This window comes from Ixodes scapularis, unplaced genomic scaffold, assembly GCF_016920785.2.
Source record: "Ixodes scapularis isolate PalLabHiFi unplaced genomic scaffold, ASM1692078v2 PGA_scaffold1__304_contigs__length_218370807, whole genome shotgun sequence".
In the NCBI taxonomy this organism is placed as follows: domain Eukaryota; kingdom Metazoa; phylum Arthropoda; class Arachnida; order Ixodida; family Ixodidae; genus Ixodes; species Ixodes scapularis.
Window position 1 is genome coordinate 20,369,500 of NW_024609846.1, and position 12,599 is coordinate 20,382,098.

General features: G+C 46.9%; 1 protein-coding gene across 1 annotated transcript in view; it reads right to left on the minus strand.

Annotated features, from left to right (window-relative positions):
* The window catches only part of LOC115322537 (enteropeptidase-like), a 45,562-nt gene that overhangs the window by 10,478 nt on the left and 22,485 nt on the right, over window positions 1–12,599 (minus strand). The window lies entirely within an intron of this gene.

Consider the following 12,599-nt stretch of genomic DNA (forward strand, 5'->3'; position numbering starts at 1 on the left):
TAAGCGAAATTCCGGACACTGGTTGTGGCCAAATTGATCCGTTTTATTTCATTGTTTGTGTCTTCTGGCGAATACAATTTTTCCATGCTTAAAGAAAAGCAATGTATAAGTCCTTGAAAAACAAAACAAATGAAAGCTATTTTTGGTCGCCCTGTACAAAATCAAAGACAGGTGGAATATTTGTTGTATTTTATGCAGATTTTCAAGATGCCCTACACTCAGCCGTGTCGACCTACAAAGCTATCAACTGCCGAAAATATTTTTCCACTCAAGAAAACCGAGAGTCATTGGTATTTCTCGGTCACAACATAACATCCTACAAGTCTCATCAATCGAACAATATGTTGCACGTACCGTACGGTGCCGCGTGACCCGAAACAAGGTTTATTTAAGAAAGATCTCAGATAACACGGCAGATCCAATATATAGAGTCGACTTCACGGCATTGGGACGGAATGCGGTTTATTTTAGGGATTTTTATAAAAAGTGTTTTTTTTTTGCATGAAAAAAAGGGATTTATTTGTTCCCCAATTAACCCTGGACCCAACAGCTATGTGTTGCGACGAAAGAAAACATAGGTGGGAAAACATTTCGAAGATTATCTCTACTGAGTGGGCACGGAAGCAGCAACAACGACAGCATGGCTCACATGCCCTGCTTTTGCATTTCGCAGGCATTCCTGGCGCTCCTCTTGCTGTGGTCATCGCCCTGCACGAACGCGTCAGCAAGCTACCCGGCGCTTTTTCTGCAATCACCAGATTGTGGTGGATACCAGTGCTCCGTCAGCGGTGCGTTTTCGGACTTGCCGCGTCTGGATCAGCCCCTTTTCACTACGACGGCATCAACGACAGCGACATCAATTCCTGCAGCCAATTTAAACTGTCAGAAGACCGACCGTTTCTTCAGTGGGCACGGAAGCAGCAACAACGACAGCATGGCTCACATGCCCTGCTTTTGCATTTCGCAGGTTTGTAAATGCTTTCCACTTTTCGCTAAAAAAAACGACAACCGTTTTTTATTTCTGCTCCCGTGCCCACGGGTCATGTGTGAAACTCTAGGCGAATGTTACTCAATGATGTTATTGTTACTGTGCTCTGGGGACGTAGAGATGAACCCGGGACCCGTCACCCGTTCTGAGGCTTTGCTTGAGTTAGATTCGTTGCCTGATGAGCCCTCAGAACAAATGGCTGTTCTTTTTCACCTTCTGAAAGACCTTCACGCGCGCTCAGTGCAATCTGCAAAGAGTCAAGCTGAGTTGGTTGCGGACGTAAAGTCAATTAAGGCTGGCCAAAAAAATATTGAAACCAAAATTGGCTGCATTCAGCAACGACTAGATGCCGTTGAAGAAAAAACTAACGCCTTTGACGATTTTGGCCAAAATATGTCCAGCTTCCATGGTTCAGTGGAGACCATGACCACTCAGCAGAACCTTTTGCAATCACGCCTCGATGAGCTGGAGGACCAATCACGGCGAGACAACCTGCTTTTTTGGGGTATTCCTGATTCTCATGAGTCATGGGAACAGTCTGAGGCGAAGATAAAAAGCGGTTTAACATGCCTATTTGACGTCCTACCTGACAATGTAATCGAACGGGCTCATCGTCTCGGTACCCACTCGCCGAGTAAATGCCGTCCTATCATAGTCAAATTTTCAAGTTATAAAATAAAGGGGAATATACTTTCCGCGCGTACAAAATTGAAAGCAACAAACGTAACGGTCAGTGAAGACTTCTCGCCCGCCACGCGACACGCGCGTAAGAAGCTAATCGCGTTTGCGAAAAACCAACCGGGCGCACCCACCTTCCAGCTGCGTTACAACAAAGTTATCATCAACAACAAGCATTACGTCTACCATCTGCTGAGTGATAGCGTAATCGAGCATGCGCCACTACTGGTACAAGTGAACCGTCATCCAAGCACCGCGGCACGTGCCACCACGTAGGGAAACGCGCGGGGCAGTGGACAAAACTTAGCGTCTGTATCATTTCTTTTTTCTAACGTTCGCAGCATTGTTAACAAGCACGATTCCTTAACCTCTGCCATAGACACCTGCAATGCTGACGTAATAGTTTTAACCGAGACGTGGCTGCACTCGTATGTTCGGGATTGTGAAATTTTTTCGAGCGCTAATATTTTTTTCATTTATCGTTGCGACCGCACCTTTCGTCAGGGCGGTGGCGTCCTTCTGGCCATTTCCAAAGACTTCCCATCGCAATGCATTCATATTTCCAGTAACCTTGAAATTGTGTGGGCTCTCATTGAGCTAACTCATCAAAAATTAATTGTTGGTGCGTGTTATCGTCCCCCCACTTATTCCTCCACATTTGTGAATGAGCTTCAAGACGCAACAAACATTGTTTCATCGCGCTTTCCCACGTTGCCTTTATTTTTGCTTGGCGATTTTAACATCCCGAACATAACATGGAACAGTGAACCACCCCTGATGCACCCTGTCTTCTCTCTAGCGAAGGAGTTTTTAGACTTTTGCTCTGTTTTTTCATTTACACAAGTTGTCAAGCAGCCTACGAGAATCACCCAGTCGGCAGCTAACACCCTTGACCTCGTATTGTCCTCTAGATCTGATTTCATTTCGGACATTACTTATTTGCCTGGTTTAAGCGACCATGCCCTCCTTTCATTTCACGTTAACCTGTCGAGACCTTTAGCTCCTAAAAAGTCGAAAACTTTTCGAAACTATAAAAAAGCTAATTTTGAAGCTATCAATAAGGAACTATCAGCTTTCCTTGACATATTTTTGGAGGATTTCAATCTTCGTAGCGTACAAGCTAACTGGAATCTATATTTGGCGAAAGTTAACGAGCTAACCAATAAATACATCCCTACTTATACTGTTCGTCATAATCGTAACGCACCATGGTACAATCTTCACATCAAGCGTTTGTCAAACAAAAAAAAAAAAACGTCTTTTTAAATCAGCCAAGCGATATTCAAATGATGACCGCTGGATACCTTACAAACAGGCTGCCGACGAATATGTCTCAGCAGTAAAAAAAGCCAAGGAAGAATTTCAACAGCAAACGTTACCTTTAATGCTAACAACCGACACTAAAAAGTTCTGGCGCGTTATAAATCCGAAAGATGATAATAAAATAATCCTCATCGACGATACTGATAATGTAATCCCATCTAACCTGTGCGCGTCCACTCTTAATGAATGTTTTATACGCAACTTTTCAGAATCTGCGGATCCCTCTCTACCCTTCGTTCATTCGTACGATTACGCAGTAATGTTTCCCATGTTGATTGAGCCAGCTGGGGTAGAACACCTACTTAGATCATTAAAGCCTTCTTCTGCCCCTGGTTGCGATCTAGTTAATCCAAAATTCTTAAAAAACACAAGTGTTTATTCCTCTATCATACTAACAAAGATCTTTCAGCAGTCACTCGACAATGGTTTTCTACCCGCGGAATGCAAAGTCGGGAAGGTGATTCCACTCCACAAATCAGGTAACAAGACCTCTGCACTCAACTACCGACCCATATCACTCACCAGTATCCCCTGTAAAATTCTTGAACATATTCTGTTTTCCAATCTTCCTAACTTTCTCGAATCGAATTCATTTTTTACATTCGCGCAACATGGTTTTCGAAAAACTTACTCCTGTGAAACGCAACTGGTGTGCTTCATGCATAAAATGAATATCATCCTCGACCACTCATCATCAGCAGATTGCATATTTTTAGATTTTTCCAAAGCATTCGATAAGGTCTGTCATAAGCTGCTGCTCTATAAACTGCGTCAACTAAACCTTGATCACAAACTTCTCACGTGGCTTGAATTCTTTCTTATTAACCGTTCACAATTTGTTTCAGCTAACGATCTAACATCCGAGCCGCGCAGTGTCCACTCTGGTGTACCGCAAGGCTCGGTGCTTGGTCCTCTTCTTTTTCTTATTTACATTAATGATCTCGCGTCAACTGTTTCCTCCCACATTCACTTGTTTGCTGATGACTGCGTACTTTTTTGTGAAATAACTTGCGATAATGACATAATCTGCCTTCAATCTGACCTTAACGCTATCTCTGTCTGGTGCGAAGCATGGCGCATGGAATTAAATATTAACAAGTGTAAACTAATGCATGTGTCCAGAAAACCTTGCCAATTGCCAAAATACTGCCTTAATAACATACCCCTTGACCCTGTATCCTCATACAAGTATCTTGGCATTCATATTTCACATGATCTGACTTGGACCGCCCATACCACATACGTGATTAATAATGCTAACCGGATGTTGGGATACCTTCGACGTAACTTTGCCCGAGCATCTTCGTCATTAAAACTACTGCTTTGCACCACACTAATTCGCTCTAAATTGGAATACGCCGCGTCAGTTTGGGATCCCAGCCAAGAAAACCTAATAAACTCACTCGAAATGGTCCAAAATAATTATGTTCGTCTTATACTTTCTAACTATAACCGAACCGCGAGCATAAGTTCAATGAAGTCTAGCCTCAGCCTGCCATCTCTCGCATCTCGCCGTAAAGCTTTTCGTCTCAGTCGCTTTCATAAATTGTTTTACCATTCACATCTGCACGACGAACTTATTTTACCTCCTCAGTACATCTCATCTCGGTTTGATCATGCTGATAAGGTTGGAATTCCACCAGCCAGAACTAACGCTTTCTTTCAGTCATTTCTGCCACGCACATCTGACGAGTGGAATCGCCTTCCTGCTTCAATAGCCACTATCGAAGACTCCCATCACTTCAAGAACGCCTTAGCTAACATTGTATGATTATATGCCATTTTTTGTTTATTTGTATTACCACTTTTTGCTGCACTCTGTTTGTGTAATTTCTTCTTGATTGTAACCACTCCCCTCTCTAATGCCTTTGGCCCTGAGGGTATACTAAATAAATAAATAAATAAATACTGAATCAATCATCGAAGAACATCGGATGGCCCGCGTCGCGAACTGTTTGATGCTCACTATCCTCGTCGGCATGCTGCGAAGGCCGAGCCGTCGACGAGACCTGGTATTCTCTGGTTCTCACAGAGGAAGATAATACCAAAAAGGGCAAGCATCCTGAACAGACAAATAAATTAGAACTTTCAAAAATATCCGGCAAACTCCTAAAGACCAATACAGGTGGGGAGTATCGCTGACCGGCTTTCAACAGCTTAGAAGTTTCACAGAACTTTCTGGCTGACAGTGGTCGTCCGGGTCGCAAAATGAGGAGGCCGCAGCGCTCTTTTGAAGTGCGTAGTTCCGCGAGCTACTTGAACGCCGATCGAAGCCGCGAACGAGAACTCTTCACTTCAAAACCGCCACGAAAATGATGGGCTATGCTCGGGGACGTCTCTCTGCGGCAAAGAGAGAAAGCTATGCGGGGGGGGGGGGGGGGGGGGGGGGGGGGGGGGGGGGCAGAACTGACGTTTGTATAACCGCGCCAATTAGGACGAGCCTTCCTTGGTTTTGGTTTCAGTTTGGATTTTGGCGTGACTGACACGCATCTGCTCCTGTTACTCATTTCGTATGAGAATGGCAGTTGAGGTCGCTGAGTTTCGATCGCCGATCGAGTATGCAAGCATAGTGGCGTCTGTTTCCCAATGTTTCATTCGTTTTTAAACTGAAGCCAACGGTTTGACTGAGGTGCTCGGACAGTATGACAAGGTAATTTAGACCGTGTTAGATCACGTCGAATTTTATTTGTCTTGCGACCGACACAGATATAAGACAACAATTTAAGTAATGCCTTGAATTTGATCAGCGCTGCGCTGCTTTGAGGTCATAAATGGGGAAACACTTCTGTTGCTGAAAAATCACAGCGCGGAGCGAAATACAAGAATACGAGCACGCGCAGTCTGCGGCGCGAAGTCAAACTCTACTTGGATAGTGTTGAGTTTCCGCTAGGCGCACGAGGGGAGGGGGGGGGGGGGGTGTTAGCGCACCTCAGCTCAGAATACGCATAGCGAAACCTCTATTAGCAGAACCCAGAGATCGGCGGGCGCAATGCCCATTCCTTCTCATTTAGGCCGGTGGCCTCGCTGCCGGTATCCTTGAAGAATAAAGGCCCGTTCACACATGCAGCGGAGCGCTACAAGCATAGCGCTAACCTCGCGCTAAGCGCGTGCTGACGGCAGCGTTCACCAGCTTTGTATCGCACCGTCAAAACTGTTGCTCATGGCATACGATAAGTAGCTGATGGCACGTGAGGAGCGCTACATCAGCGCTTCGCTGCATGTGAGAACCGGCCTTAAAGGGTCAAGGTTCCCTGTGACTCACTTATGCGTACACGTTGCCCACCAATTTCTTGGTTTGCTGTGACGACTTTTGGTGGACAAACATTGTGAAAATCCTATGGGCGAACAGCGGGCGAGCTCACAGAAGGCACCGACGATACACAATACCGATGGCACATAACGACGAACAGGAAAAAGACACCGTGTTTGTTTTGCGTGGAACTAGAAGACCTCCGGTGAACTTAAATTAAGAAAACCCAAAAGAGCTAAAAAATAAATGCTATACGTTTGGATCATCTTGAATAATATTATGCATTTTCGAATTAGTGCAAAAATGGTAATGATATATACTTTTTTATTTTGTTATGTTACGCCCAACAAATTATTTACTTATAACCATATTTAGTCGTGTAGTGCAACGACGTGCTGCCGCTCTGTAGCTGTTGATTCATTGCTACATTAAGTTGTCCATACAAAAAGGTGGCAACAGGGCTCTGAAGTTCAGAGGATCAGGTAGTTACATTGGCCATCGCAAATTATTACAGCGGGAATATTATATTTACTAAAGTATGTATCCCTTGTACCATTTAAAATCAATGTCGAGAAAAGAAAACCTTAGTTTAAAAAATAGTTTTTTTTGTAAAATTATTGATTGCTGCGATTATCACTGAGGTAAATCTGCTTTCAGAAAGGAAGGTATGAAAGTAAAAAAAAAAAAAAAACTGTCGAGAGAGCCAGTGATTTGTGTAGCGAGCATTGATGTACTTGTTTTTGTGAGCTCGGTTTGTGCATGTGATTTCTGTATGTGGACGTTTACGTAACCCGTTACAAGTAACGAACTTACATCTATTTCATTATATTTATAAGTAATTGTGTAAGGCAATATTTACATATTTTACAGAACAATTGTAAAGTAATCGCATTAGATATATAGGTAAGCGAATGGTTTAATCCGTCATATTTTCGTTTTTATTCACGTAAAAAAAAGTGGGAATATCAACACCAAACAAATTTGTTCATTTTATTTTGTAAGAGGAGCATTACCTAAATCACATTATCACTTGCACTTATAAAGCGCAGCGCCTGGCAGTCTTCAGAGGCTCAAAGCCTTTCTTCAGGTCGCCTAACACCTAGATTCATTTTTTTTTTTTGCTATTTTGTTTGCAAGCTGCAGCTTGCTCGCCCACAAGAAAAGAGGAAAGCGAAGTTATATAAAACCTCGGCTCTCCGTTCCAACAATACTCCAAAATCTAACAATATCGAAACGTTCACTTCTAAAAAAACAAGAACTGTCTAAGTCCAGGATAGTTTGTACTGAAGGTCTCTGCGGGTCTGTTATATTTTCCACTTCACTCTTTCTTTGCTTTCGAACACACAGAGAAGAGGATATCCAACGATTGCGCACCTTCCAAAAGCTCGAGACAATTAACAATGACTTCTTCGGGTATAGTAACTACGAGAGTTAGCATAATGTCACAACAAGAGTGGAAGTTCCGTATTTCGCTGAAATACCGTTCAACACCGAAATTGACTGAAAACGGCCGTAACTGGCAGGTTGCTCAAAATGATGAAAGAGCAGCTTTCATATTTTGGAAATGCAAATGTTTATTTAATTTTGTTCTATTTTTTACCTATCCTTCAAGAAGCTTCAAGTTGCCCACATTCCTGTCACCCTTTCCGTGCATCCGCTGAATGCATCCTAGTCGTTGGTTCACGCAATGGAGGGACGCTGCGCTGCCGTTTCCTCACCAGACATCTGGCTAAAGAACCCTGCGCTGCGGGACGGCCGACCCGTGCTACACTCGTTTTGGACTTCACATTGATATTCTATTTTTATTCACCCTACGACGTAAAGTTAAAGTAACTCTACGAGACTAACATATTACTCCTTGAAGTAACGAACACTTACTTCTATGTAAGAGTAATTATAAGAGCAATTAGTTACAATTTTGCGTTGGGTAAATGTATATGTCATTGCTGACATTTTTTTAGTGGCGTGTAGAAGTCTGCATGCCTGTGATGCGTCCAGCCGATTGATGATCTTTGTAATATTTGTGCAGTATAAAGTGAAGGAGATATGGAGCTAACTGCGCGAACAATGCAAATATATTTGTGTCGTTTGAACTGGGTAATACCTTGCACCACCTAGATTCTTGAGCTAAGTGGCAGCCATATATTTTACAGGACTTCCATTTTGATTCTAAACCAATGTAGTGGTTTCTACTTGGTCTTACAGATGAGACTATTTGCCTTCACTAAGTTTCTTGGTTAGTAACTGTTAAGGAAACACCTGTTACTAGGTGTGGCTAAAGTTTAGTAAGATATGTGAGAAGCAGTTACGAACCGAAAGTTAGTAAGCGCTGCGACTTATTTTTGTTAGTACCTTTTAATTACGCTGCCCAAAAGGATAACGAAAACAGAATCAGCGTTTTTTGTTGACGCAGGGCATTAAAGGGATGGTGAACCGAAATTCGGATTTCAAAAAAACAATGCGGGAGGTGTAGGCGGGACGCTACAATCCCTACAACACTACTAGTAAGGCGATATCTCAAATGGACGGCCGTATTTTTGGAAAAAGAAGTCGAGATTGAACCAGACCGACGAGGCGCGTGACGTCAAGATACCTAGTTTCTCCTCTCTTCGCTTCGCTCCCCCAAGGCCGCGAGGCGGAGAAGACGCGTGGCCGTTCCCTCTCCTTCTCGGAGAAACATGACGTCAACATTCCTGCCAAATGCACCTCTTTTTTTTTTTTAAATACGGTCATCCGTTCGAGATATCTCTGTATGAGTGATGTTTTGTTGTTTGTAGCAACCCGTTGCACGCTCTTGCCGCGTGTTTTGGGGAATCCAGATTTCGGTTCAGCATCCCTTTAAGCAGCACAAATGTCTAATCGTCAAGCTGGAACCCCGGATGAAACCTTTGACCAAGTAAATGTTTCTTATGAGAACATCGCAGTTTTACGACCAACAAAGAGCAAATAATTCATGCGGTTTCTCGTTTTATAAGCTCGACGCATGCAAAGGATGATGTTTTAATATGCTGAAATCAGTATGAAGGGCTTTTATAAGGGACAACGGCGGAAACTTAAGAACGACTCTAAAATCAGAGTGACACTGCTCATGCATTATAAAAAAAAAAGCTTGCAAACACGAGTTACCGCATTACCCTTGTTATGAATGCCGCGTGCCAAATGTTTTCTTGAATGCATTGCCATGTGAAATTTGAAGCACGAATCTCGCGGTGACTCGCGTTAGAATAGGAATGCAGACTGCGTTTTGTATATGTATAAGCAATGTGACACCAACTTAACGGTGCAAACCACGCCGACAGTTGAATCGTATGATTGTAGCGTCTCCTTCAACGAACCTTCACCTGCCGCGCGCAGGGTCACGGACTTGTAGAAAGTTCTCGTTCACTCTTGCTGCGGACATAACTATCGTTCATCCCTGTTTTTGTTGTTCTAGAAAGTGCTTGTTCATTCTCGCCCCGAGCGCGCTACGCTCGAACCTTCTCCGCCGAATCTTCGAGATACTGACTCACTCTAGATAAGAGGCCGCCCGCGACCTTGTCGAGTCAGTCTCGCCCCAGCGCTCGATTCTGCTGACACGCCGACTTCGACGCCCGCGACGCTCTGCTTTCTTCTGTTTCCTTCTTTATTTTTGGCACAAGTTCGCCACATTAAACGTTTATTTATTTATGTTTATTTCTTGTTTATTGGTCACGACTCACCACCCGTGACATTCTGGTGGAGGTGCGGGGTACCGCATGCCCGTGCAGCGTTCCCCTCCCAGGACCCGCAGTGCAAGCCCGACTCCAAGCTCGCTGAGAAGACCACTCAGCGCGGAACCTGAAACTCGGACCAGCCGCCGCACCAAGGGAGAGGATCCGGAGTACGGTTTGCTCCTGGATAAACCCAAGCCGAAGAAGACGACGATGGACAACCAGTCGCAGGCCCCCGCCGCTCCTGCCGTCGTCTACCTACCCGTCGCTTCTCGGACACCGGCTCCGTTCCACGGCGAACTCCACGAAGACGTTGATGATTGGATCGACCAATTCGAACGCGTCGCCCGCCACAACAGCTGGACCAACGAGCAACGGCTGCAAAACGTGTATTTCTCGCTTGAGGGGACTGCCAGAAGCTGGTACGAAAATCACGAGTCTTCATTGACATCCTGGGACATTTTCAAGAGCCAGCTGAAGGCGACATTTGTCAACCAGCACCGCCGAGAGAGAGCCGAAGACTTACTGCGTACCAGGACTCAAGGCCCCAACGAGAGCATCACCGGCTTCGTGGAGGATGTTCTCCGCCTAAGCGCCCGCGCCGATCCTTAGGCTACCGAGGAGAAGAAGCTGCACCACCTGATGAGGGGTGTGAAAAGCGAGATTTTCGGCGGTCTCATCCGGAATCCCCCAACAACAGTCGACGAGTCCATCACGGAGGCGACAAATATGGAACGGGCCTTGCTAGCCCGCGCCAGACACTACCAACGACACCCTGGCGTAACTACTCTAGCGACATCTGGATCCGACCTGGGCACCACCCTCCCCGACATCCGTGACCTTATCCGTGAAGCCGTCCGGGAGGAGTTGAAGAAGTTGCTACCTGCTGCCACAAGCCTGGATACGCCTTCAGTCGCCGAGATTGTCCGGGAAGAACTTCAGCAGGCGCTGCAGCCAGAAGTTCTCGCCAGCGCCGCTCCTGAACCACCGAAGCTGAGCTACGCCGCAGCTACCCGACGACCACCGCCCCCTGCTCACCCGTATACGGCGCCACCTCGACGTGAACCTCTAGCGCCGCAGTATTCACGACGCCATGAAGATCGGGCGTACGTCCGCCCAGAACAAGCTGCTCCACGAAAGACCGACGTGTGGAGGACGGCCGATCGACGCCCGTTGTGCTACCACTGCGGGGAGGCCGACCATATCTACCGTCGTTGTCCCTACCGGCAAATGGGCCTGCGTGGGTTCCACCCGAACGACCCACGCCCGAGGTACGGCGAACGCCCTCACGACATCGAGGAGTACCTCCGACGTTCCCCCTCCCCAGTGTCGTCACTCCGCCGTGAAGCCCGCTCCCCATCGCTACGACGTTCAGCCTCCCCAGCGCCACGATCCCGCCGAGAGAGCCTGTCTCCCCTGCGTCGTCGGGAAAACTGAGTGCGGCAACGCCTGGAGGTGACGTTGCCGAAAACGACGGAAGCAAACAGCCTCCAAGAACGCCGGAGCGCTCCCACTCTCTCGACGCCCCGCATTGCACCGACGCGCCTGCAACGGTGTCCAACAACCTAAACGTTGTTATCGATGGCCAAAACGCATCGGCACTCGTTGACACCGGGCCAGACTACTCAGTATTGAGTGGGAGGCTCTCTCGCCACCTTCGAAAAGTCACGACGCCGTGGGATGGACCGCAGATACGAACCGCCGGAGGACACCTCATCACGCCTGTCGGAAGGTGCACCGCTCGCGTCGAAATTCACGGCGAGACGTGTCCTGTGAAATTCGTCATTCTACAAGACTGTTCCAGAGACGTTGGACCTTGGAGAAAACAGATTGACGCTGCGGACACCTGTTCCGCCTTCAGAGAAACTCTAAACTGCGTCAGCCGCCCTCCGAGTCGCTGCCGACCACGTGAATCTGCCGCCGCGATCAAGTGTTGTCGTACCTGTCGTGACCGATGCAGCTCCCCGTAGCGAAGTTCTTCTGGAAGGTAACCTCCAGTTGCTCCTGGGAAGAGGAATAGGCGTCGCACGAGGAGTAGCTGAACTTCAGGATGGCCGCACTGTGGTCCTCGTGACGAACTTCCGGAATGAAACGCAACACCTCACGAAAGGTGCAGCCGTTGGCCACGTCGAGGATCTCCGAAACTCCGCCAAAATCGCCGCCATTACTGATGAATCCTCGCCACCTCAGCAAGACGGTACGTCGCCAGCGCAACTCGACGTCGACCCTAAGCTTCCGGACCCAAAACGACCGCAGCTGATGAACCTCCTCGCCGAATACCGTGACTGCTTTGCGACGTCGTCGAAGGTACGCCAAACAGCCGTTGCGAAGCACCGCATCATTACCGAGGACGACGCGCGCCCTGTGCATCGATCACCGTACAGAGTCTCCGTTAAAGAAAGGGAGGTGATCCAGGAGCAAGTTCAAGAGATGCTGAACGACGACATAATCCAGCCATCAAGCAGTCCGTGGGCCTCTCCAGTCGTACTGGTTAAGAAGAAGGACGGAACGCTTCGGTTCTGCGTGGACTACCGGCAGCTGAACGCGGTGACGAAGAAAGACGTCTACCCACTCCCCCGAATCGACGACACGTTAGACCGGCTGCGCCGCTCTCGATACTTCTCATCGATGGACCTGAAGAGGGGCTACTGGCAGATCGAAGTCGACGAAC